The sequence below is a fragment of the Pristiophorus japonicus genome, chromosome 3 (assembly GCF_044704955.1).
Source record: "Pristiophorus japonicus isolate sPriJap1 chromosome 3, sPriJap1.hap1, whole genome shotgun sequence".
Lineage (NCBI taxonomy): Eukaryota > Metazoa > Chordata > Chondrichthyes > Pristiophoridae > Pristiophorus > Pristiophorus japonicus.
The window spans coordinates 93,372,584-93,395,490 of NC_091979.1; the positions used below are offsets into that span (position 1 = coordinate 93,372,584).

General features: G+C 41.8%; 1 protein-coding gene across 10 annotated transcripts in view; it reads left to right on the plus strand.

Annotated features, from left to right (window-relative positions):
* LOC139259794 (RNA-binding motif, single-stranded-interacting protein 1-like) overlaps positions 1-22,907 on the plus strand; it is a 769,398-nt gene that overhangs the window by 256,360 nt on the left and 490,131 nt on the right. The window lies entirely within an intron of this gene.

Genomic DNA, 22,907 nt, shown 5'->3' on the forward strand with positions numbered 1-22,907 from the left:
GTTTCACTATTCACAAATTCTGATGAGTTTTTGTTTTTAAACCTACTTGCACAATTTTCCTGTCAGCAAATAGTCTTTAAATGATTTTTTTTTAATGGTTTAAACTCTTACATCTCTACCTTTGCTCAGCATTATCTACAAGCTTTGTATACTTTCGTAAAAGATATTTGCCAAAGGGTAAATGACATAGAATGCAGGCTTTGGTCAAGGCTCATAAAGGGAAACGACCAGTGTTAACCTTTCTAAAATCCCACGGGTGTGGCTGCTGAAACTTTGTCACCATTGATGTATTTAGTGTCAAAGGTTTCTCTTTTAATGATGGAGGGAAATGTTTTCACTAATGAATATAAATATGAATGATCACGTTAAATGCCAAAGTAGTGCTTGGAACCTAACTGGGCTGAGGTTTTAATACAAGTTTGAAATTGCCAGGTTTGATACAGTGTAGACCTGCATTGAAGATATTTTGGAAACTGCTTGCAGCTTAAAACAACATAAAAATTAGCCGTCCTAAAGCTGCTGTTGAAAGCTTAATGTGGAAAACGTTAGAGGAGTGCAGTTCACACTCTTGGCACTGCTTTATTAAAAGTGTGATTCAGTAATTAACCCTCTGAGGAATGCAGTGAAATATCTCCATTGAAATTTAAAAAAACAATGAGATTAGAATATTACAACAACTAGAAGAATTTTTTGGACTTAAAAATATGTGGTGGATTATCGATTTTTTTTCCATTGCTATTTGTTTATGTTCTGCTGTAAATATTTGTAGATATTATCTGATAGGAGTATGTGCAAAGTTTAAAAAATACAGGGGGCGAAATTGCCCCCGCGCTGGGTTTGGAATGCAGAATTTGATTTATCTGATTTTTTTTTAAAATCGCCCGGCGGTAGAAGGACACATGAGCCTTGGAATTGGGCTCTTTACCTGAAAAAAAGATGCTGGCACTCTCGGGGCAGGAGGGACGTGGGAGCGCAGCACTGTGAGACAGCGGTGCACTAACCGAGTCAGCGCGACACAAATGCGTTGCAACATCCCTCCACCTCTCTTAAAGGAGAGGGATGCTGCGAAGCCTACTGCCAGCTCCGTGGCATCCAATGGGCCACCAGGAAGGGTTTCGGTTGGGCCTGCAGTTGTGCACCCAAGACGGGATGGTGGTCTGCCTGTTGGCAGCCCGGTTGAACCAGTGGCCGCCATTGTCGGGCCGACTCCAGAGTTGGCCAACAATTAAATTAGGATGGTGGCCGCAGCGCTAAGCCCTCCGCGTTCAGAGAGACCGCAGCCACCGACAGCTTTGTGTCGTGGAAAGCTGTTGGTGGTATCGACCGGCACCGACCGCGCTCCCGCGAGGCAATTTCCCCCGCGGTTGCAAAGGGCTCAGCGTGTGCCGATAAGGGGTCGTCGTGCATGGCAATGGCATCATTGTGTGTGCGCTGCTGTCTGGGCCACCAATGATGGGATGAGGCACAAAGCTGTTTTCATCTGCGGTATCCCGAGGGAAATTCTTGTCGCGGCGCTTCCTCCACCTGCCATCAGGCGCAAACCACTTATCACCCTATTAGCGCCGGCCAAAGGCATTAACAGGCCTTGCAGAAAGGGGCAATTTCTTCCCCAAAATGTCCTTTTCTCAAATTTTGCAAATGATTGAATTTGGTTGTAATTAAATAGATTTACTGTTTTAAAATAATAGCTATTGCTTATTTCTAAAATATTTTTCCTTGCATTAAAAAAGGGAAGAAAGAAGAGTATTCACTATGCTTTGTTAATGCTATCTTATTCCATTTTTGACTTTGAAATGAAGTTTGTTTTTATTAAAACTGTGAGAGCCTGATTCTGAAGCAATACCTTGTTTATAAGGATCACTTATCACTTAACTGAACATTAACATGAAACATTACCCTGAAAATGGTGCAGTAATACTGTTAACCAAATGAAAGTTACTTCTAACTTGATGAGTTTTTTAAATTCTAAATGCGTCTGAGTATAGTCATTTTTAAATGAACTGTCATATTCAGAAGTGAAAGAAATGTACTGATGACAGAGACCTGTACTTAGTAAGTTATTGAGGTGATTGGAAAGAAAAAATCACTTTTAGAAAGAATTATCCAATTAGATGTTGAAAAACAAGTTAAAATGCAGGATTTTTGAAGATCAGTAATAACTTGCATTTTTATAGCATTGCTAGGGTGCAAGAAACTGCCTCATGCTCGAAGAGAAGTTTGTTTTTGAAAACAGCGAGAGAGGTGGCAGGAGCAACGATACTCGGCAGGAAGTTCTAGAGGGCAGGAGTATAGTGGCTGAGCAAGTGGCTTTCAATGTCAGAGCAGGGATCAAGAAGTAAAATGTGTGAGAAGGGCAGAAGGTGCACGAGGCAATACAAAGTAGGCGGAATTAAGGTAGAATGGGATGAGGTCCTGGAGGGATTTAAAAACACGAATGAGAATTTTGAAGTCAACTTGCTGAGAGCCAATAGAGCTGGAAGAGAACAAGGATGATAAGAATGTGGGGCCTTGTGTGGTTGAGAATGCGGGCGGCGGCATCTTGGATGAGTTGAGGCTTGCTAGGAGAATTTGGGGGAAATAGAGTCTCATGCTAATGAAGTTGTGGGCTAGAATTTCAGCAACAGTGTGTATGAGGTGGGTTGTGTTGCATTGCAAGAAATCTGTACTAGTAATAGCTCAGAGACATGGACCATATACAGTAGACACCTCAAATCGTTGGAGAAATACCACCAACGATGTCTCCGCAAGATCCTGCAAATCCCCTGGGAGGACAGACGCACCGTTAGTGTCCTCGATCAGGCCAACATCCCCAGCATCGAAGCAGTGACCAGCTCCGTTGGGCAGGCCACATTGTTCGCATGCCTGACACAAGACTCCCAAAGCAAACGCTCTACTCGGAACTCCTACACAGCAGGCGAGCCCAGGTGGGCAGAGGAAGCATTTCAAGGACACCCTCAAAGCCTCCTTGATAAAATGCAACATCCCCACCGACACCTGGGAGTCCCTGGCCAAAGACCGCCCTAAGTGGAGAAAGAATATCCGGGAGGGCGCTGAGCACCTCGAGTCTCATCGCTGAGAACATGTAGAAACCAAGCGCAGGCAGCGGAAGCAGCGTGCGGCAAACCAGACTCCCCACCCATGCTTCCTTTGAACGACTGTCTGGCCTACCTGTGACAGAGACTGTAATTCCCGTATTGGATCATTCAGTCACCGAAGAACTCACTTTTGGAGTGGAAGCAAGTCTTCCTCGATTCCGAGGGACTGCCCATGATGATGAGCACTTCATATCTGACAGCTGCTTAGGTTGATGGATGCAAGGCAAGAGCTGGCAGGAAGTAAAAAGAATAACTTTGATTTGGATGTCATTATGCTGTAGGAAATGACATAGAATTTATAGCACAGGAACAGGCCATTCGGTCCTATCTTGTATATATGACCCCTATTTTGGGACTCCCATACAAGTGGAAACATCTTCTCTACGTCTCCCCTTCATAATTTTAAAGACCTTTATCACGTCACCTCTTAATCTTCCCTTTTCCAGAGGAAAGAGCCTGTTCAGTCTTTCCTGATATGATGGTTGTACCCTCTCAGTTCCTATGTCATCCTTGTAAATCTTTTATCCACTTACTTTCCCCAGACTTTCTATGTCTTTTTGTAATAGAATTTTACATTAAGTTTGAAAGTGATTGAGTTAAATTCGAAACTAGGGTCTTAAATCTTACCAAAGCAAACTAGATAGGTATGAGGGGCGAGTTGGCGAAGGTAGATTGGGAAACTATATTAAAAGGTATGACGGTGGACAAACAATGGCTAGCATTTAAAGAATTAATACATAATTTACAACAAATATACATTCCTTTAAGGCACAAAAATTCCACAGGAAAAATGGTCCAACCATAGCTGATAAGAGAAGTTAAAGACAGTATTATATCAAAGGCAGAGACTTATAATGTTGCCAAAAAGAGCAGTAAGCCTGAAGATTGGGAGGATTTTAAAATTCAGCCAAGGGGGACTAAGAAACTGATAAAGAAAGGGAAAATAGAATATGAAAGTAAACTAGCGAGAGTCATAAAAACAGACTGTAAAAACTTCTATAGGTAAGTAAAAAGAAAAAGATTGGTGAAAGTAAATGTGAGTCCCTTGCAGGCTGAGACAGGGGAAATTATAATAGGGAATAAGGAAATAGCAGAGAAATTAAACAAATACTTTGTGTCTAACTTCACAGATGAAGACGCAAAAAACCTCATGGAAATAGCAGAGAACCAAAGGTCTAGCGGGAATGAGGAACTGAAAGAAATTAGTATTAGTAAAAAAATAGTACTGGAGAAATTAATGGGACTGAATGCCAATAAATCTCCTGGACCTGATGGCCTACATCCTAGGGTTTTAAAAGAAGTGGCTGTAGAGATAGTGGATGCATTGGTTGTCATCTTCCAAAATTCCATAGATTCTATAATGGTTCCTGCGGATTGGAAGGTAGCAAATGTTACCCCACTATTTAAGAAAGGACAGAGAGAGAAAACGGGGTGTTACAGACCAGTTAACCTGACATCAGTAGTAGGGAAATTGCTAGAATCCATTATTAAGGACATGGTAACATGGCACTTAGAAAATAATAATAGGATTGGGCAGAGTCAATACAGATTTATGAAAGGGAAATCATGTTTGACGAATCTGTTAGAATTTTTTGAGGTTGTAACTAGCAGAATAGATAGGGGGGAATCAGCGGATGTGGTGTATTTGGATTTTCAGAAGGCATTCGATAAAGTGCCACAAAAGAGGTTATTCAACAAAATGAGGGCTCATGGAATTGGGGATTGGTTAATGGACAGAAAACTGAGAGTAGTAATAAATGGGTCATTTTCGGGTTGACTTGATGTGACTAGTGGGGAACCGCAAGGATCAGTGCTTGGGCCTCAGCTATTCATATTCTCTATCAATGATTTGGATGAGGGGACCAAATGTAATATAACCAAGTTTACTAATGATACAAAGCTAGGTGGGAATGTAAGTTGTGAGGAGGATATAAAGAGGCTACAAGGGGATATAGACAGGCTAAGTGAGTGGGCAAGAACATGGCAAATTGAATATAATGTGGAGAAATGTGAAGTTATCTACTTTGGTAGGAGAAATAAAAATAAGATAAAAATTTGATAAAGAATAGGTATTAGAAAGACTGGCTGTACTTAAAATAGATAAATCACCAGGAGCGGATGGGATGCATCCTAGGATGCTAAGGGAATTGAGGGAGAAAATCACGGAGGTACTGGCCATATTATTTCAATCCTCCTTAGATATGAGGGTGGTACCTGAGGACTGGAGAATTGCAAATTTTACACCATTGTTCAAAAAAGGGTGTAAAGATAAACTCAGCAACTACAGTCCAGTCAGTTTAACCTCGGTAGTGGGGAAGCATGTAGAAACAGTAATCAGGGACAAAATTAACAGTCACTTGGATAGGTATGGATTAATTAAACAAAGCCAGCAGGGATTTGTTAAAGGCAAATCATGTTTAACCAACAGTGAGGAGAAGAGGGATAGACTTCAGGAAGACATAGACAGGCTGGTGAAATGGGCAGACACATGGCAGATGAAAATTAATGCAGAAAGGTGTGAAGTGATATATTTTGGTAGAAAGAATGAGGAGAAGACATATAAACGAAATGGTACAATCCTGAAGGGGGTGCACGAACAGAGGGACCTGGAGGTATGTGTGCACAAATCGTTGAAGGTGGCAAGGCAGGTTGAGAAAGCAATTACAAAGGCTTATGGGATCCTGGGCTTCATAAATAGAGGGATAAGGTGCAAAAGTGTGGAAATTTTGATGAACCTGTATAAAACACTGGTTCGGCCCCAACTGGAGTACTGTGTCCAATTCTGGGCACCACTTTAGAAAGGACGTGAAGGCCTTAGAGAAGGTGCAGAAAAGATTTATGAGAATGATTCCAGGAATGAGGGACTTCAGTTACGTTAATAGACTGGAGACGCTGCTCTCCTTGGAGCAGAGAAGATTGAGAGGAGATTTGATAGAAGTGTTCAAAATCATGAGGTGTCTGGACAGAGTAGATAGAGGGAAATTGTTTCATTGGCAGAAGGGTCGAGAACAGAGGACACAGATTTAAGGTGTTTGGCAAAAGAACCAAAGGTGATGCAAGAAAAAACAATCTTAAACAGCGAGTGTTTAAAATCTGGAATGCACTGCCTGAAAGGGTAGTGGAGGCAGACTCTTTCAAAAGGGAATTGGATCAGTATCTGAAGGAAAGAAATTTGCAGGACTATGGGGAAAGGGCAGGGGAGTGGGACTAGCTGAGAGCCGGTTCTTATATAATAAGGAGACCAAAATCATGCAGAGTACTGTAAGTGCGGTCTAACCAAGGTTCTATATGAGTTTAACATAATATCTCTGCTTTTGAATTCTATTCCTCTAGAAATGCTTTGTTTGCACTATTACATGCCCATCCTGCAAGTTTAACGTCTTGTATTTTATCGCAGCATTAACAGTAACCCCCAATTTGGTGTCATCTGCAAATTTTGATATTGTACTTCCGATTCCAGAGACCAAATCCTTTAGGTAAATGGTAAACAACTGTGGTTCCAGCACTGAAGTTTTTGAAGAGAGATGGGAGCATAGTTGCGAGGCAACAACATTTTCCAGGACTTTGAAAAGAAAGGAGTTTGACAATAGAGTAAATTTGGGGCCAAGGGTGGATTTCTTGAAGGAGGTGGGATCACTATTGGAGTAAAGTCAGAATGATAATGTCATGGGCTGAGACGGTCAGGATCTGGAACACTGGATGAGGGAGCAAGTAGTAAGCTTCATGGACAGAATGAGTGTGCTCAGAGGGAGATGAAAGAGAAATAGCAGAGGCCAGGATAGATGGATTGTAAGGTATCCAACCAGATCTGTTCGCCATTAGCCAGGCCAGTTAATTGCCAAGTACCTTCGAGCTAACAGCCTGTAGATTTGAGGAAATTGGGGTACTTGTTATACTAGGAGAATGGTGAGGTGGGAAACCATCTTGAATCTGAAGGGAATGTTTGGGTGACAGGGAAGATCGACAGAGGTTTTCATGTTATCACAGTTGGTAGGCCAGAAGAGAAAGAGGTAAGAATTGGAGAGGGTCTTGAAAGTGAGTTTGGGATTTTTTTTCCCCCTAGGGTCAGTAAGTGATAGTGGTGGGATTTGGGACAGACAGGTGTATATGTAGGAGAATGGAGATGAAAAAGCTCCCTGTCAATGTCGGAAATCTCAGAGATCTTAATGCCACGTGTAAGAATGAAACCAAGGGTGTGGCTGTGTTTGGATAAGGGAATGGAAGTTGAGGATGAGGAAGCCAGACAATAAAATTACTGCTGTAGGGCAGGATGAATTGAGGTGAAGATTAACATCAACAAAGGTGAATAGTTGTTTGGTGCAAAGTCTGTTATTGAACAGAAGGGCGGACATTTCGATGAGAAACTTGCTTAGGAAAGTCTGGAATGTCTGAAGATGATCACGAAGGAGAGATGGGAGGGATTGTAGAATGTAATACATCTGTATGTGGTGAAGAAATAGGAGGATAGGCTAATGTGGGATCTCGGCTGTTTCGACATGCAATGTGAAGGAACATGAAGCCAGAAGAGCAACCTGATGGGTAGGAAGAAGCCATCAGTGGTGAGCCAAGTTACAGGCCCAAGATGTTGATTTTTATTTTGTTTGTAAGGTCAGTTATGCAGAGGGCCTTATTCATGAGTGAGCAAACATTTTTCAGGGTGATATGGAGGGGAAGGTAGCTTGAGGTTCACAGGAGGAATTATTGCTACGATGAAAGACGAGTTGAGATCAGAGAGGATGGAGGAGAGTGGGATACTGAGCCAGTTTAGAGGATGCGCTCTGAAAGAGGAGGTGCCAGGACGATGCAATTCAGTCACTCATGGAGTACAGCTGGAGGAGAAAGGGGAATTCAGTGGAGAATGGAAGTGGGTGGGCTTGGGCAACAGTATGATTAAGGACTAGTTGGACAAGGAGAATTGGGTAAGTCGCCATAGGAGAAGCAAAAGTGGGGACAAGAATATATTAGGTGGGGAAGAAAAGGAGGATGAGGCATGGGAGAAAGGGAAAGAGGAGTGCAGGTCCTTGGATCTTCAGCAACATCCATTAGACATACATGCACGAGCAAACAAGATTACAGTATACTATAGTAACAACAAGTCCTAATGCAGGATGATTGGGAACACCTTTAAGAGGGGTCTTGAGAAAGGTTGACATGGCTACTTTATTCAGGGAGTAGGGCCAACTGGAGGTTCCAGGTTCCAGATAAAGAACAGTCACTTAAATCCTGTAAATAATACTGATCGCATCTAAAAATATAATGTGCTACAAATATAATACAGATCAGTTAGTTGCCTATTACGTATCGGCTGAAGAAAGCTCATTGTCTGTAGTAATACCCGCCCTTCTGTATGGCTCAGAGACATGGACCATGTACAGTAGACACCTCAAGCCGCTGAAGAAATACCAGCAACGATGTCTCCGCAAGATCCTGCAAATCCCCTGGGAGGACAGATGCACCAATATTAGCGTCCTCGACCAGGCCAACATCCCCAGCATTGAAGCACTGACCACACTCGATCGGTTCCGCTGATTGTTCGCATGCCTGACACAAGACTCCCAAAGCAAGCCCTCTACTTGGAACTCCTTCACGGCAAACGAGCCAAAGGTGGGCAGAGGAAAAGTTTCAAGGACACCCTCAAATCCTCCCTGATGAAGTGCAACATCCCCACCGACACCTGGGAGTCCCTGGCCAAAGACCACTCTAAGTGGAGGAAGTGCATTTGGGACTGCACTGAGCACCTCGAGTCTCATCGCTGAGAGCATGCAGAAATCAAGCGCAGGCAGCGAAAAGAGCATGCGGCAAACCAGTCCCACCCACCCTTTCCCTCAACGACTGTCCCACATGTGACAGGGACTGTGGTTCTCGTATTGGACTGTTCAGTCACCTGAGAACTCATTTTTAGAGTGGAAGCAAGTCTTCCTCAATTCTGAGGGACTGCCTATGATGATGATGATGACTTTTATATGTTTTCCCAAATAAATACAAAACATCAAATTAAAATGGGTGTTTGTGTTTAAAAATGAATTAAGCTTTTTCATTGCAATCCAAGAATGCGCATCAGTATTTAAAATAACCTCAGTATAATTGTATTCAAAATTAAAATGTTCTAAAGCCTACTGGTTAGTTTTTGTTGAGATATTGACAATTCTATTGTTGGTACACTTCTGTCAGACTGCAGTTTACGATAATTTAGCTCTATGATTGAAGTCAAAAGTAATGTTCCATTTGTTACTTGTTATTGATGTACTGGAGTCCATCAGGTCTTGGATCGACACACAGCATTTAATAATTTATTTGTTGAGTTTAGGAATCCTAGTTGAGAATGTTGCATGTGATTTTACAAATGATAGTTAAAAGCTTGAAATCGATATTACTATAAAACCCTGTACTCCACAGTACCTATGAGGCACCATATGTGTTTTAATAAGTGCATCTGAATACATAAGTACATATGTATTAATGAACACCTCAAGGCAGCCTTTCCTATTATGCAATATTTATAAATGTTTGATGCAGTACGGCTTCTGTGCAAGGATAAACCCAGCAACTACAGGTCGGTCAGTTTAACCTCAATAGTGGGGAAGCTTTTAGAAACATAATCAGGGACAAAATTAACAATCACTTGGACAAGTGTGGATTAATTAAGGAAAGCCAGCACTGATTTGTTAAAGGCAATTTGTGTTTAACTAACTTGATTGCTTTTTTGATGAGGTATCATAGAGTGTTGATGAGGGCAATGCAGGTGATGTGATGTACATGGAGATAAAGTGTCACATAATAGGCATGCCAGCAAAGTTGAACGCCATGGAATAAAAGGGACAATGGCAGAATGGATAAGAAATTAGCTAAGTGACAGGAATCAGAGAATAGAGGCATAGAGTTTATCGGACTGGAGGAAGATGCACTTTGGGGTTCCCCAAGGGTCGGTACTAGGACCACTGCTTTTCTTGATATATATTAATGACGTAGACTTGGGTGTACAGGACACAATTTCAAAATTTGCAGATGATACAAAACTTGGAAGTATAGTGAACAGTGAGGAGGATAGTGATAGAATTCAAGAGGATATAGACAGGCTGGTGGAATGGGCGGACAGGTGGCAGTGAAATTTAATGCAGAAAAGTGCGAAGTGATACATTTTGATAGAAAGAATGAGGAGAGGAAATATAAACTAAAGGGTACAATTCTAAAGGGGTGCAAGAACAGAGAGACATGGGGTATACGTGCACAAATCGTTGAAGGTGGCAGGACAGGTTGAGAAAGTGGTTCAAAAAGCATTTGGGATTCTGGACTTCATAAATAGAGGCATAGAGTACAAAAACAAGAAAGTTATGATGAACGTTTAAAAAACATTGGTTCAGCCTCAACTGGAGTATTGTGTCCAATTCTGGGCACAGCACTTTAGGAAGATTGTGAATGCCTCAGAGAAGGTGCAGAAAAGATTTACAAGAAAGGTTCCAGGAATAAGGGACTTCAGTTACGTGGATCAGAACATAAGAACATAAGAATTAGGAACAGGAGTAGGCCATTTGGCCCCTCGAGCCTGCTCTGCCATTCATTAAGATCATGGCTGATCTTCTACCTCACCTATGATTTTTTTTTATGTTCTTACCGCACAGATCCATGATACAGTCGGATGATCCATTTTCCTGCACTATCCCGGTATCCCTAGATTCCCTTAATATTCAAAATTCTATTCATCACTGTCTTGAATATACTCAACGACTGAGCATCCACAGCCCTCTGGGGTAGAAAATTCCAAAGATTAACCACGCTCTGTGTGAGGAAATTTCTCCTCCTCTCAGTCCTAAATGGCTGACCCCTTATTCTGAGACTGTGACCCCTGGTTCTAGATGCCCCAGCCAGGGGAAACATCCTCCCTGTATCTAGCCCTGTAAGAATTTTGTATGTTTCAATGAACTCACCTCTCATTCTTCAAACCCTAGAGGAAAAGGCCTAGTCTACTCAATCTCTCCTCATAGGGCAATCCCCCCATCCCAGGAATCAGTCTGGTGAACCTTCATTGTACCCCTCCGTGGCAAGTATAATCTTCTTTGGGTAAGGACACCAAATCTGTACACAATACTCCAGGTGTGGTCTCACCAGGGCCCTATATAATTGTCGTAAGACATCTTTATTCTTATACTCCAAGGGGCCGAAATTTAGTAGTGCAGGTAAGCTGGCGCACCTATGATTTTTTTAATGTTCTTACCGTACGGATCCATGATGCGGTTGAATGATCGATTTTCAGGACTTTGACATTTTTTCAAAGTCCCAAAGAAAATCGTTCATAGTGGGGCGGGACATAGACAGGAAGGCAGGCTGAGGGGCTGAATTTGGGTCAGGACCGGAACTCCGCCGCTGTCAATCAGCGGTGGAGTAGTGGTGACGTCACAGCACGTATGCAGCACCACGCTCTCTCCGCTCCATTAAAGGGGAGAGAATGTCTCAGTTTTCATCTTTGGTCATGGGGCCACCAGGCAGGGTTTCAGCCGGGCCAGCGGCCTGGCACCCAAGAGGGGGTGCTAGGCTGCCCATTGGCGACCCGGCCGAATCTGAGGGCACTATCTTGCCAGCCAATCAGGAAGTCGGCCGGCAAAAATTATTATATGGCAGCCGTGGCAGTGGGCTCTCCACTTGAAGGGTCGCTGCGCTGCCGGGCCGCATTCACTGGGGATAAGGTGCAACGACACAGAAAGCTGTCCGGGGCACTGCACAGCGGGGGATCGATTTTTCTACCTAAATTTCGGTCGGTTGGTGGATTTCAAAGGTGAGGAAAGCGGCGGTGCGCATTTTAATGACGTGCCTGTGGCGGTCATCAGCATCGGGCGATATCGGGTCCAGGCTGAAAAATCCCCGACCTGTTGACCACAATATGGCGGCCACGGGATTCTGACGCATGGCCGCTGCAAACTGGCAGTAACGGGTCTTTCTGAGACCCTGAATTTCGGCCCCCAAACCTCTTGTAATAAAGGCCAAAATACCATTTGCTTTCTTAATTGCTTGCTGTACCTGCATGTTAACTTTCAGTGATTCGTGTACAAGGACATCCATGTCTTTCTGTACATCAACTTTTCCCAATCTCTCACCATTTTAAAAAATACTGTTTTTTAATTTTTCCTACCAACGTGGAGAACTTCACATTTCTCCACATTATATTTCATTTGCCATGTTTGTGCCCACTCACTTTGCCTGTCTATGGTCCCTTGAAACCACTTTGCAGCCTCTTCACAACCTGCATTCCCACTTAGCTTTGTATCATCAGCAAACTTGGATATATTACATTTGGTCCCCTCATCCAAACCATTGATATAGATTGTGAATAAGAACATAAGAACATAAGAACTAGGAACAGGAGTAGGCCATCTAGCCCCTCGAGCCTGCTCCGCCATTCAATAAGATCATGGCTGATCTGGCCGTGGACTCAGCTCCACTTACCCGCCCTCTCCCTGTAACCCGTAATTCCCTTATTGGTTAAAAATCTATCTATCTGTGACTTGAATACATTCAATGAGCTAGCTCAACTGCTTCCTTGGGCAGAGAATTCCACAGATTCACAACCCACTGGGAGAAGAAATTCCTTCTCAACTCGGTTTTAAATTGGCTCCCCCGTATTTTGAGGCTGTGCCCCCTAGTTCTAGCCTCCCCCACCAGTGGAAACAACCTCTCTCTCTCTATCTTGTCTATCCCTTTCATGATTTTAAATGTTTCTATAAGATCACCCCTCATCCTTCTGAACTCCAACGAGTAAAGACCCAGTCTACTCAATCTATCATCATAAGGTAACCCCCTCATCTCCGGAATCAGCCTCGTGAATCGTCTCTGTACCCCTCCAAAGCCAGTATATCCTTCCTTAAGTAAGGTGACCAAATCTGCATGCAGTACTCCATCTGCCAAACCTTCGCCCATTCGCTGAACCTATCCAAATCTCTTTGCAGCCTCTCTGTGTCCTCTACACAACCCGCTTTCCCACTAATCTTAGTGTCATCTGCAAATTTTGTTACACTACACTCTGTCCCCTCTTCCAGGTCATCTATGTATATTGTAAACAGTTGTGGTCCTAGCACCGATCTCTGTGGCACACCACTAACCACCGATTTCCAACCCGAAAAGGACCCATTTATCCCGACTCTCTGCTTTCTGTTCGCCAGACAATTCTCTATCCATGCTAATACATTTCCTCTGACTCCGCGTACCTCTATCTTCTGCAGTAACCTTTTGTGTGGCACCTTATCGAATGCCTTTTGGAAATCTAAATACACCACATCCATCGGTACACCTCTATCCACCATGCTCGTTATATCCTCAAAGAATTCCAGTTAATTAGCTAAACATGATTTCCCCTTCATGAGTCCATGCTGCTTCTGCTTGATTGCACTATTCCTATCTAGATGTCCCGCTATTTCTTCCTTAATGATAGTTTCAAGCATTTTCCCCACTACAGATGTTAAACTAACCGGCCTATAGTTACCTGCCTTTTGTCTGCCCCCTTTTTTAAACAGAGGCATTACATTAGCTGCTTTCCAATCCGCTGGTACCTCCCCAGAGTTCAGAGAATTTTGGTAGATTATAACGAATGCATCTGCTATAACTTCCGCCATCTCTTTTAATACCCTGGGATGCATTTCATCAGGACCAGGGGACTTGTTTACCTTGAGTCCCATTAGCCTGTCCAGCACTACCCCACTAGTGATAGTGATTGTCTCAAGGTCCTCCCTTTGCACATTCCCGTGACCAGCAATTTTTGGCATTGTTTTTGTGTCTTCCACTGTGAAGACCGAAGCAAAATAATTGTTTAAGGTCTCAGCCATTTCCACATTTACCATTATTAAATCCCCCTTCTCATCTTCTAAGGGACCAATATTTACTTTAATCACTCTTTTCCGTTTTATATATCTGTAAAAGCTTTTACTATCTGTTTTTATGTTTTGCGCAAGTTTACCTTCGAAATCTATCTTTCCTTTCTTTATTGTCATTCTTTGCTGTTGTTTAAAATTTTCCCAATCCTCTAGTTTCCCACTAACCTTGGCCACCTTATACGCATTGGTCTTTGATTTGATACTCTCCTTTATTTCCTTGGTTATCCACGGCTGGTTATCCCTTCTCTTACCGCCCTTTTTCACTGGAATATATTTTTGTTGCGCACTATGAAAGAGCTCCTTAAAAGTCCTCCACGGTTCCTCAATTGTGCCACCGTTTAGTCTGTGTTTCCAGTCTACTTTAGCCAACTCTGCCCTCATCCCACTGTAGTCCCCTTTGTTTAAGCATAGTACGCTCGTTTCTGACACAACTTCCTCACCCTCAATCTGTATTACAAATTCAACCATACTGTGATCACTCATTCTGAGAGGATCTTTTACTCGGAAATCATTTATTATTCCTGTCTCATTACACAGGACCAGATCTAAGATATCTTGCTCCCTTGTAGGTTCTGTTACATACTGTTCTTAGAAACAATCCCGTATGCATTCTATGAATTCCTCCTGCAGGCTACCGCGTGCGATTTGAGTTGACCAATCGATATGTAGGTTAAAATCCCCCATGACTACTGCCGTTCCTTTTTCACATGCCTCCATTATTCCCTTGATTATTGCCTGCCCCACCGTGAAGTTATTATTTGGGGGCCTATAAACTACGCCCACCAGTGACTTTTTCCCCTTACTATCTCTAATCTCCACCCACAATTATTCAATATTTTGTTCATTAGAGCCAATATCATCTCACAACTGCCCTGATATCATCCTTTATTAACAGAGCTACCCCACCTCCTTTCCCTTCTTGTCTATCTTTCCGAATCGTCAGATATCCCTGTATGTTTAATTCCCAGTCTTGGCCACCCTGCAACCATGTTTCTGTAATGGCCACCAAATCATACCTATTTGTAATGATTTGTGCCGTCAACTCATTTACTTTATTTTGAATGCTGCGTGCATTTAGGTAGTGTTTTAATTCTAGTTTTTAAACCATGATTTTTAGTTTTGACCCCTCCTGCAGCCCCTTTATATTCAGTGGCCCTTTTTGTTTTTTGCCTTGGGTTTCTCTGCCCTCCACTTTTACTCATCTCCTTTCTGTCTTTTGCTTTTGTCTCCTTTTTGTTTCCCTCTGTCTCCCTGCATTGGTTCCCATCCCCCTGCCATATTAGTTTAATTCCTCCCCAACAGCACTAGCAAACACTCCCCCTCGGACATTGGTTCCGGTCCTGCCCAGGTGCAGACCGTCCGGTTTGTACTGGTCCCACCTCCCCCAGAACTGGTTCCAATGCCCCAGTAATTTGAATTCCTCCCTGCTGCACCACTGCTCAAGCCACGTATTCATCTGCGCTATCCTGCGATTCCTACTCTGACTAGCACGTGGCACTGGTAGCAATCTCGCGAATATCTGAGGCCCAAGCACTGATCCTTGTGGTACCATATTAGTTACAGTCTGTCAACTCTAAAATTACCCGTTTATTCCTACTCAATGTTTTCTGTCCATTAATCAATCCTCAATCCATGCTCGTATATTACACCCAATCCCACGAGCGCTAATTTTGTTTAATAACCTCTTTTGTGAAAATCCAAATACACTACATCCACTGATTCCCCCGTTTTTATTCTGCTAATTACAACCTCAAAAAACTCTTTTAACAAATTCGTCAAACATGATTTCCCTTTCAGAAATCCGTGTTTACTCTGCCCTATCCTATTATTATTTTCTACGTGCCCTGTTACCACATCCTTAGTAATATATTCTAAGAATTTCCCTACTACTGATGTCAGGCTAACTGGTCTGTTGTTCCCCGTTTTGTCTCTCCCTCCTTTCTTAAATAGAGCAGATAAATAGAGCAGCTACCTTCAAATCCACGAGAACCTTTCTAGAATCTATGGAATTTTGGAAGCTGACAACCATTGCATCCACTATCTCTCTAGCCACCTCTTTCAAAACCCTAGGATATAGGCCATTAGGTCCAGGGGATTTATCGGCTTACAGTCCCATTAATTTCTCCAGTACTATTTTTTTACTATTACTAATTTCTTACAGTGCCTCATTCTTGCTAGACCTTTGGTTCTCTGCTGTTTCTGGAGGTTTTTTGTGTCTTCTTCCGTTCTCTGCCATTTCCTTATTCCCATTATAATTTCTCTTGTCTCAGCCTGTAAGGGACCCACATTTACTTTTGCTAATTGTTTCCTTTTTACATACCTGTAGAATCTTTTACAGTCTGTTTTAATGGGCCCATGAGTTGCACCGTTTCTTTTTTGATGTAACTTGATTTTTCTGGTGTATCTTTTTAGTTGCAAATATGGCCATTTAATTTGCGCCAGTGTAAGTGAATTAGGTTTTTTGTTCGGTCAGTTTTTTTTTCAAAAGGGGACGTTCCCAGCCACTTACACCATTTATGCCAATTTGTACTAAGCTAACATAGGGCAGCGTATGTGTCCACTTTTGTCCGCACAGAAAGATCTTACTTACAGTTAAGTATTCGGCGCAAGTAACTACATTTAAAGCACCACCAAGCACCAAACAAAGCACAAAAAGTAATAAGTAATTAATTAGCAAATAAAATAGAAGGAACCCTGCACCTAAAACACCAAGACCAAAGTAATAAGCAATCAATAAATAACAAATAAAAAAATAGAAGGAAGCCTGCACCTAAAGCACCAAGATCAAAGTAATAAGCAATCATTAAATAACAAGTAAAAAAATAGAAGAAACCCTGCACCTAAAGCACCAAAATCAATCAGTAAATAACAGATACAAAATAGAAGTCCTACCTTAGGGAACGCAGCGGGCCGTCGATGAGGGAGCCGATTCGGCCAGGGCGAGGGACGGCGTGCTTTGGCCCCTCCCACACAGCTTGCAGCGCAGATTTGCAGAAACGGCCTTCCAGGAGACTCTAGCGCGCATGTGCAGAGGTCCCAGCACTGTTTTCAGCGGCGGGACCTAGCTCCGCCCCCTCACACTTTGTTCTGCGCCACGCCAGCTCCACAGACGGCCCGAGAATTGGCCATGATCGCAAGGATATTTTTTGCCGCTGCTTCTGATGTAAAATGTTGGCAGGAGCTCGGAGGTGAGCTGAAAAAACCGGAGGACCAAATTTGGGCCCTATGTCTCTAGCTAGTTTACTCGCATTCTATTTTCCCTTTCTATACCAATTTCTTGGTCCTCTTTTGTTGAATTCTAAAATCCTCCCAATCCTCGGGCTCACTCTCTTTTTGGCAACATTATAAGCCTCTTCCTTTGATCTAATACTATCTTTAACTTCTCTTGTTAGCAAGGGTAGGACTACTTTTCCTGTGGCGTTTTTGTGCCTTAAAGGAATGTATATTTGTTGTAAATTATGTATTAATTCTTTAAATGCTAGCCATTGCTCATCTACTGTCCTACCTTTTAATGTAGTTTCCCAATCTACCTTAGCCAACTCGCCCCTCTATCTACATAGTTTGCTTTGTTTCGATTTAAGACACTAGTTTCAGATTTAACTAAATCACTTTCAAATTTAATATAAAATGTTATCCTATTATGGTCACTTTTCCCTAAGGGCCCCTTTACTACAAGGTTATTAATAAACCCTTTCTCATTGCACAATACTAGATCTAAAATAGCCTGGTCCCTAGTTGGTTCCTCAACATACTGATCTAGAAAACTATCTTGCATATATTTCATGAATTCGTCCTCCACATTATTACTGCAACTTTGGTTTGCCCAGTCTATATATAGATTAAAGTCCCCCATGATTACCATATTGACCTTGTTACATGCGCCTCTAATTTTCTGATTTATACTCTGCCCTACAACTGCTGTTTGGCGGCCTATAAACAACTCCCACCAATGTTTTCTGCCCCTTGCTGTACTTAGCTCCACCCAAACGGATTCTACTTCTTGATTTTCGGAGCTAAGATCATTTCTCTCTCCTGTCTTTATCCCATCCTTTATTATCAGGGCTACCCCTCATCCTTTTGCAATTTGCCTATCTCTTCCAAAAGTTAAGTATTCTGAAATGTTTAATTCTCAACCTTGGTCACTTTGCAACCATGTCTCCGTAATGGCAATTAGATCAAACCTATTAATTTCTATCTGCGCTATTAATTCATCTATTTTGTTGCGAATGCTTCACGCATTCAGATATAGTGCCTTTAGCTTTGACTTTTTTCTATTTTTCGATAGATGGAGAAGCTGGGGTTTGTCTCCTTAGAGCAGAGAAGGTTGAGAGGAGATTTGATAGAGTTGTTCAAAATCATGAGGGGTCTGGACAGAGCAGATAGAGAGAAACTGTTCCCATTGGCGGAAGGGTCGAGAACCAGGGGACTCAGATTTAAGGTGATTGTCAGAAGAACCAAAGTGGACATGAGGAAAAACTTTTTTAAGCAGCGAGTGGTTAGGATCTGGAATGCAGTGCCTGAAAGGGTAGGGAGGCAGACTCAATCTTATCTTTCAAAGGGAATTGGATAAGTAACTGAAGAAAAAAAAATTGCAGGGCTATGGGGAAAGAGCAGGGGAGTGGGACTAGCATTGGCTGAATGCTGTGCTGTAACCATTCTATGAGTTAACCTCGCCTTAATACATTAGCCAATTGAAAGTTAGGAGCTCGCATTTTAATCATTTAATTCAATTAGCAGTAGTTTGTGTTCTTGTGGTTAACTCATTAATGAAGCAAAAAATTTTAATGAGAAAGCAGATAAGATACAGCCGTAACCCCCAACTTGTGATTGTTAGGAGTGGCGCGAAAGGTGGACGCCAGAGGGACTGGAGTGTATCATCACCTCCGGCAACCAAATTTTAATTTGATTTTACATGTTTTAAAGTTTAATTTGTTTTATTGCCGGTTTTAGTGTCCCCCTCCCCTTTTATAGGGGGTACTTGCATAATTTGTGGCTTTAGTGCCAAATAAAAACACAAAAAAAAACAAAGAAAAAGGGCACTTGTTTGAAAGATTTGTAGTTTGTGTGTCCCCTTCCCCCCCCCCACCTTTAATCAGAGGAATATTGATTTAATTGTTTATTTTTGTTCACAACAAAAGAGTTGTTAGGAGTGGCGCGAGAGGTGGGCGCCGGAGGGACTGGAGTATATCATCACCCCTGGCAACCAAATTTTAATTTCATTTTACATGTTTTAAAGTTTGATTTGTTTTATTGCCGGGTTTTAGTGTCTCCCCAGTTTGGGGGCACTTGTATAATTTGCCTCTCGGTGCCCTAAAAAAAAAAACACAAAAAAACAAAAAAATACAAAAACAAATAAAGGGCACTTGAAAGGTGTTTGGAGTGTTCCCCCCCCCCCTCCCCGCCCCTCCCTGTAATAAGGGGGCACTTTGATTTAATTTGTTAATTTGTTTACAACAAAAAGAGTTGTTAGGAGTGGTGCGAGAGGTGGGCGCCGGAGGGATTGGAATGCATCATCACCCCCGGAAACCAAATTTTAATTTGATTTTACATGTTTTAAAGTTTAATTTGTTTTATTGCCGGGTTTTAGTGTCCCCCCCAGTGAGAGGACACTTGTATAATTTGCCTCTCGGTGCCCTAAAAAACCCCACAAAAAACCCCACAAAAAAAAAAAAAAAAGACCACTTGAAAAGTGTTTGGAGTGTCCCCCCTTTTAATAAGGGAGCACTTGATTTAACTGTTTATTTATTGGTTTGCAACAAAAGAGTTGTTAGGGGTGGCGCGAGAGGTGGGTGCCGGAGGTACTGGAGTGCATTATCACCCCTGGCAACCAAATTTTAATTTGATTTTATATGTTTTAAAGTTTAATTTGTTTTAATGCTGGGTTTTAGTGTCCCCCCAGTCAGGGGGCACTTGTATAATTTGCCTCTCGGTGCCCTTCAAAAAAAAACACAAAAAAGCCCACAAAAAAACAAAAAAAAAGGGCACTTGAAAAGTGCTTGGAGTGTCTCCCCCGTTTTAATAAGGGGGCACTTGAGTTAATGTTTATTTTGTTTCAGCAAAAGAGTTGTTAGGAGTGGCTGAAAAAAACAAAGAAAGGCACTGAAAAACTGTTCGGAGTGTCCCCCTCCTTTAATCAGGGGGCACTTGATTTAATTGTTTAATTTGGTTCACAACAAAATAGTTGTTAGGAGTGGCAGGTGCCGGAGGGACTGGAGTGCATCATCACCCCTGGCAACCAAATTTTAATTTGATTTTAATGTCTAAAACTTAATTTGTTTAAGTTGTCGGTTTTATTGCCCCCACCCTTTTAGCCAGGGGTCACTTATATAATTTGTGTTTTAGTGCCCTCAAAAAGAAAACAAGGGGGCACTTAAAAAGTTTTTGGAGTGTGCCCCCCCCCCCTTTTAATCAGGGGTGCACTTGATTACTAATACAACGAAAATAGTTGTTAGGAGTGGCGCTGCTATACTTTCTAAATTGGTTTACCTTGTTAGTGAGTGGTGGTTTTTAAGTATTTGTTTTTATTTTAAGTATTTTATTTTTCACTTTCTTGACTTTGGTATGGTACACTTTTTTTTAGTTAACCTGTGCCATGCTGAGATTGAAATGAAACAGTTGTTGATTCATGGAGTTTGTGTAATTAATAAATAATTTTCATTATAATTATGATGAAACACTTTAAACAAAGAAATAATTTAAATACGACAGCAACTGCTGCCAGCAAAGTTGAAGTAGTTATGTATGCGCAGTCTCAGTGTTTTTCTGGTTGTTAGCTTCGCGACTCAGGCTCTGGGGGACAAAGGCCGAGAGCGGGCCTTCAGGACTCACGGGCTCTGGGGATAAAAGCCGGGAGCAGGCCTTCAGGACTCACAGGTACTCGGGGGGAAAAAGCAGAAACATAATCAATATCAGCTTCTAGATTAATGCGCAGAACACTCCTGCGCAGCTTCCGGTTGTTGGTAGCAGTCACTCTTTTTAATTACATAGAAGTTACAACACTGAAGGAGGCCATTTGGCTCAACCAGTCCATGTTGACAGTTATCCTCCAAGAGAGCAACTAACTCTAATTACATTTACCACTCTCTTCCCATATCCTTTAAACTCCTTTTCTTTCATCCACTTATCCAATCTAATCTTGAATGTTTCTGCCTCAACCACTAACCCCGGAAGTGAATTCTACAGTCTCATAACTCTGTGTAAAGAAGTTTCTCCTGCTCTCTGTTCTAAATCTCTTACATTAATTTTGTACCTCTGGCCTTCACTATTAACCCCTCAACTACTGGAAACAGTCTGCTTCTATCTACCCTGTCCCATCCTTTCATAATTTGAAACAGTTCTATCATATCTTGTAATCTGCACATAATACTGTAACTGATGCCTTAAAATTTTATATTGGTTCATCATTGCCTCTTGGTTTTTATATTCTATACCTCGTAATAAAATCCAGAATTCCATTATCTTTTTTTATAGCCTCATTACCCTGTCTTTAATGTCCTGTGAACCTGTACCCTCCATTCATCTGCTCTTCCATAGCACTGAGCCTACTTTCATTTGGAGTATAATTATTGCTGTTATTTCTTTACTCTGTGAACAGGCATGTGTAACACATGCCCCACCTCCTGTGCACCGTTTTTGGGTGCAATCAACTTTCTTATAAGAACATAAGAAAAAGGAGCAGGAGTAGGCCATATGGTCTTTTGAGCCTGCTCCACCATTCAAGGAGATCATGGCTGATCTTCGACCCCAACTTAATTTTCTTGCCCAATTCACATATCCCTTGATTCCCATAATTCAATCTAGATCCTAGGCCTAAAAATGGGCACGCTCTCCATGCCCCCTATTTGTATCTCTCCATATGTGATTCATCATCTGAATAGCAACTTTATTTTTGACTTTCATTCAGTCTGATAATTGATTTCTTCCCTTCATCTTCGAAGTGCCTTCAAAACGTGTATATTCTTGGAAATCAGATTTAAGCATTCTGTATTTGAAATCTAATACCTCAACATTTTAAATTGACCTGTTTGGTAAGGAACTCTTTCTAATCCTTTTGGCTTTCCTCCACATTAGTTGAGCTATTCGCTGGGAAACATTGCCGGTGATCAGAATAATGATTGTAACTCCTTCATTGTTAACTCAGGAAGTGGTGTGTCCTTTTTGATAATGGCACAACAATGTTACTTTGCAACTGCATTATTTGAAATGTTATTTGCAAAATGATGTATTTCTTATTACTATCCCTTTTTAGTTAACATTCATAAATCTTATTATGGAAAATTTACCAATGATTTCTTTTGTACATTTTTAATTTAATTGATTTATTTATTTATAGGAAGCATGTCCATATGAAAAACTAGCTCATTTAAAAAAAGTATTTTTCTTATGTTTCAGTTATGGTGGTACAAATACAGTCATTTGAGCAATAGATATTCTTAAAATACTTATTGGTTATTTTAGCAATCTCACTATTATTTACTTCAGCTAGTGGAGATTGTCGTGTATGAAATGATACAATGAACTCTGTACTGAGCCAGTGTCAAGACCTGTGACTAGGATGTCGTCTTGGAATACCACGGTCCTGGGGATAGATTTAAATAGGCTCTCCATATTTCTCTGAAATATGGCTGCCGCTGAACGAATGCTAAAAGGGCACCTGTTGTAAATAAACAGTCCTTTGTGCATGTGTTGATGCACGCAAGTTCTTTGATGATTCAACCAGTTCCTGTCTCATGTAGGCCGACGTTAGATCCAATTTGGTGAACAATTTTCCCCCGGCTAGTGTTGCAAACAGGTCATCAGCTTTCGGTAGCGAGTACTGATCTTGTTTCGAAACTCGATTGATCGTGACCTTGTAGTCTCCACAAATCCTGACCGTGCCGTCGCTCTTTAACACCGGAACAATGGGGCTGGCCCATTCATTAAATTCGACCGGTGAGATGACCCCCTCGCATTG